Genomic DNA, 5,000 nt, shown 5'->3' with positions numbered 1-5,000 from the left:
ATGCCCTCAGGTGTTCGGAGGTGGGGCTCCACAGAGACATTGAAGCCCCTCTGCGCGAGTCCACGGGCGACATAACGCACTACAGCGTCATGGCGCTTGACCCGGGACCCGTGCGTCCTAAAGCAAGCCTGAAGTACGTGGTTGGCGGTCTCCACGGCCTGGCACCCCGCGCGGCATCTGGTGTCCGCCTCCCGCCCGCGACTGCGCCGTGCCTTCGTAGGGAAGGCGTTGATGCGGGCGCGGAGGGCGTCGATGTATTCACGCCCAGATAGCAGGCGACTGGTGTCGGCGACCCACTGATGTTGGCCACTGACGGCGGCAGAAGATGACAGTGCCGCACCGTCAATGGCGATGTGTAGGCGCGCCGCCCACATTTCCCCAACCTGCGTTGACGATTTGAGGAGGTGGCCCTCCCACATTAGGTGGCGCTCCAGCACCTCGATCTCACGCTGCACCTCATCCATGCCTGCACCGTCGCAGGCTGGCCCTATCTTCTTCAGCGCCAGGAGACGGGACCGACGGAGGGTCGGACCCATCCATCGGCAAGATGGAATGCCGAGGCCCCCCTGGGCAACAGGAGCGTGGAAGTATCCCAGGGGGGTGTCCGCCGGAAGGCGGAACCATCTCCTGACGGCGGCCCGGATGGTAACGTCGGCCGACTTCAATGCACCCACCCGGGTGCGGCTGAGGGCCAGCCCGTGGTACAGGCCAGGGAGAAGTACGTTGGTGAGAGCGTGGAGGCGCTGTTGCGGCTTCAGCGGAGCTCGGGAGATGACGTCAAGCTGCTCCACCAGGTGGCTACGTGGATTGAAGACACAGCGACCCGCCGTAGAGAATTGCAGCCCCAGGTACCGGAAGGTTTCACCCACACGCAGGGCAGGCATGGTGGTATTGCCTGCTGTGAAGGTGACATTGCTGTCCACCTTCACCTTCTTCTCGCGCCCTGACGCGACTAAGGCGAGGGTGAAACACTTCCGGGCGTTGATCTGCAGCCCCAGGTGGGCGAGGGCTGCGGTAGCTGCGTCGATGAGGGACTGCAAGCCCCTCGGGGTCGCTGCAAACAGCAAGACGTCATCTGCAAAGGCCGCAGCGTTGACTCTGCGACCGAGGATCCGAGCTCCGATGTGGGAGGGCAGTTGGCCTAAAACGTAGTCCACCGCAAAGTTGAACAGGAGGGGGGAGAGGGGATCGCCCTGGCGAACGCCCCGTGCTGGCTGCACAGACACGCCCACGCCGGCGCCGTCCGCTATCACTGTCGTGCTGCCCTCGTAGCACCGCTCGACATACTCGACAAAGCAATCCGGCAGGCCATGCGCCTTCAGCACGGGGCGAAGGGCAGCATGATCTACCGAATCGAATGCCTTAGATACGTCGATCGATGCCACAAAGACAGAGCGGCAGGAGCGAACTGCGTCGGTGAGAGCAGTGTCCAAGATGAAGGTATTTTCCAACATCCCATCCCGAGGGATGAATGCCCGCTGACGTTCGTCCACAGCACATGCGCGCATCAGGCGTGACGCGAGAACCTTGTGAAAGGTCCGCGCCAACACCGAGCAGACCGTAATGGGGCGAAAGTCAGCGGGGGATGTTGGTGCAGCCGTTTTCGGGAGAAGGGACGTCCGCGCGCGAAGCAGGCGTTCCGGAAGGGCGCGGGCCAGAAGGAAGAGATTCATCACTTTCACCAGGACTTCGTGCGGCAGGCGCCGCAACTCCGCTGGGGTAAGGCCGTCCGGCCCGGCTGCTGATCCCCTGGGCGGCAACGCGGCGGCGACCTCCTCATGTGTGACCGGCCCCCATATGCACTCGAGAGCGACAGGCTCTGAGTGCGGGAGGAGGCGGTCACGAATGAAGCCCGCGGTGGAGATGGGCTTCTTGGTGAAGAGGTCCGCCCAGAAGTCCAGCAGACCAGGGATGGCAGGTGGCGGCTGGAGCAGGGTGCCATCCAAGAGGCCGCGCACGCAACGTGCACGCGACCGTCGGAAGGCATCCTGCGTTCTCGCGTACTCCCAGCGGCGCCGCTTGCGCTTCTGCGTCGGCGGCGCGGCAGGCGGCCGCTTCGATGGTTGGCGCGGCCGCTGTGTCCTGGTGATCGATCTCTCCCTTCTGGACCCGACCGACGCAAGGGCATCCGGGAGCATGCCCAGGATGACATCGGGCGGCGTGCCCCGCCCCAGACCTATGACACGATCCAGGGCAGAGAAACGCTGGGCGGAAGCGGGTAGCCCCGCCAGATGCTCCCAGATGGCGGCGTCAGTCGGCCCCTCCGGCGGCGGCCCGGTGGTGTCGGCCGCGAAGTCCTCGGCTGCGTCGACGGGCGGCGCAGCGGCCTCGCCCGCGTCAGGCAGCGGGCTCGCTGCTCCCCGGCGGGACGCCGGCTCTTCCCCCCGACCGATCTCAAGCGCCTCCATGAATTGGCGGACAAGCTGCTTGTGGGCAGCTTGCCGCCGTCGGCACTTGATTGCCTCGAGCGTTCGGTCGGGGAACATCCTGATGAGTTCTTGATTGACGAAGAAGAACCGGGCGTCCCTCTCAAGGAACAGTTCGGCCTCCGCCTTGGCGAGCGACAGGACTTCTTCCTCCGTCCACCTCGCGCGATGCCTCTCCGTGACGATCTCCGCGTTGGCGGCCGCAAGATGTTGGCGGCGGCGATGGACCCCGAGACCGTTCTTGGTTGTAAAGCTGCGGTGGCACTCACTACAGGTATACATAGCTGCAAAAGTTACAAGATTTTCGGCACGGCCGGTTGGCCGGCTAGGTGCTGGGGGAGTTGGGGTGGCACCTTCAGCGGAAGGGCCACCACTTATTCTCTGCATACTGCCCCCAACTGAAAAAGGGATAGTGCGAGGGGGGGCTGGTAACCCCCCCAAGCCCCTGGTGCGGTCTTCCACTCTGCGAAATCAGCGGGCCCACGAGAAGGGGTGAAGACCGCAGGAGAGGAGAGGCTAAGAGGGCTAGGCCCATGTATTGCGCATCACTCTCCCTGTAACTATAACCCAAGGAAGGCACCTCGCAGCAGCAGCACGACTACATCAAGACCGCACTTCGAGAAGCCAAGTCCGGATGCAGCCACACCGCCGCCACTTGGCCGCCTTAAGAGAGTCATAGTTACTCCCGCCGTTTACCCGCGCTTGCTTGAATTTCTTCACGTTGACATTCAGAGCACTGGGCAGAAATCACATTGCGTCAACACCCGCTAGGGCCATCGCAATGCTTTGTTTTAATTAGACAGTCGGATTCCCCCAGTCCGTGCCAGTTCTGAGTTGATCGTTGAATGGCGGCCGAAGAGAATCCGCGCACCCGCGCGCCCCCGGAGGAGCACGCTAAGGCGGACGCGGCCTCGCAGCAAGGAAGATCCGTGGGAGGCCAAGGCACGGGACCGAGCTCGGATCCTGCACGCAGGTTGAAGCACCGGGGCGCGAACGCCGCGCAGGCGCGCGCATCCTGCACCGCCGGCCAGCACGAGGCCGACCAACGGCGAGAGCAGACCACGCCCGCGCTAAACGCCCGCACTTACCGGCACCCCTACGGCACTCACCTCGCCCAGGCCCGGCACGTTAGCGCTGACCCACTTCCCGACCAAGCCCGACACGCCCCGATCCTCAGAGCCAATCCTTATCCCGAAGTTACGGATCCAATTTGCCGACTTCCCTTACCTACATTATTCTATCGACTAGAGGCTCTTCACCTTGGAGACCTGCTGCGGATATGGGTACGAACCGGCGCGACACCTCCACGTGGCCCTCTCCCGGATTTTCAAGGTCCGAGGGGAAGATCGGGACACCGCCGCAACTGCGGTGCTCTTCGCGTTCCAAACCCTATCTCCCTGCTAGAGGATTCCAGGGAACTCGAACGCTCATGCAGAAAAGAAAACTCTTCCCCGATCTCCCGACGGCGTCTCCGGGTCCTTTTGGGTTACCCCGACGAGCATCTCTAAAAGAGGGGCCCGACTTGTATCGGTTCCGCTGCCGGGTTCCGGAATAGGAACCGGATTCCCTTTCGCCCAACGGGGGCCAGCACAAAGCGCATCATGCTATGACGGCCCCCATCAACATCGGATTTCTCCTAGGGCTTAGGATCGACTGACTCGTGTGCAACGGCTGTTCACACGAAACCCTTCTCCGCGTCAGCCCTCCAGGGCCTCGCTGGAGTATTTGCTACTACCACCAAGATCTGCACCGACGGCGGCTCCAGGCAGGCTCACGCCCAGACCCTTCTGCGCCCACCGCCGCGACCCTCCTACTCGTCAGGGCTTCGCGGCCGGCCGCAAGGACCGGCCATGACTGCCAGACTGACGGCCGAGTATAGGCACGACGCTTCAGCGCCATCCATTTTCAGGGCTAGTTGCTTCGGCAGGTGAGTTGTTACACACTCCTTAGCGGATTCCGACTTCCATGGCCACCGTCCTGCTGTCTTAAGCAACCAACGCCTTTCATGGTTTCCCATGAGCGTCGATTCGGGCGCCTTAACTCGGCGTTTGGTTCATCCCACAGCGCCAGTTCTGCTTACCAAAAGTGGCCCACTTGGCACTCCGATCCGAGTCGTTTGCTCGCGGCTTCAGCATATCAAGCAAGCCGGAGATCTCACCCATTTAAAGTTTGAGAATAGGTTGAGGTCGTTTCGGCCCCAAGGCCTCTAATCATTCGCTTTACCGGATGAGACTCGTACGAGCACCAGCTATCCTGAGGGAAACTTCGGAGGGAACCAGCTACTAGATGGTTCGATTAGTCTTTCGCCCCTATACCCAGCTCCGACGATCGATTTGCACGTCAGAATCGCTACGGACCTCCATCAGGGTTTCCCCTGACTTCGTCCTGGCCAGGCATAGTTCACCATCTTTCGGGTCCCAACGTGTACGCTCTAGGTGCGCCTCACCTCGCAATGAGGACGAGACGCCCCGGGAGTGCGGAGGCCGCCGCCCCGTGAAGGGCGGGGAAGCCCCATCCTCCCTCGGCCCGCGCAAGGCGAGACCTTCACTTTCATTACGCCTTTAGGTTTCGTAC

The 5,000-nt window shown here is 62.4% G+C and overlaps 1 pseudogene; it reads right to left on the bottom strand.

The window, feature by feature from the left end:
- Positions 1-5,000, bottom strand: part of LOC124728888 — a 7,959-nt pseudogene that overhangs the window by 1,986 nt on the left and 973 nt on the right.

This window comes from Schistocerca piceifrons, unplaced genomic scaffold (assembly GCF_021461385.2).
Source record: "Schistocerca piceifrons isolate TAMUIC-IGC-003096 unplaced genomic scaffold, iqSchPice1.1 HiC_scaffold_1175, whole genome shotgun sequence".
Classification (NCBI taxonomy): domain Eukaryota; kingdom Metazoa; phylum Arthropoda; class Insecta; order Orthoptera; family Acrididae; genus Schistocerca; species Schistocerca piceifrons.
This window is presented reverse-complemented; position numbering and strand designations above follow the sequence as displayed.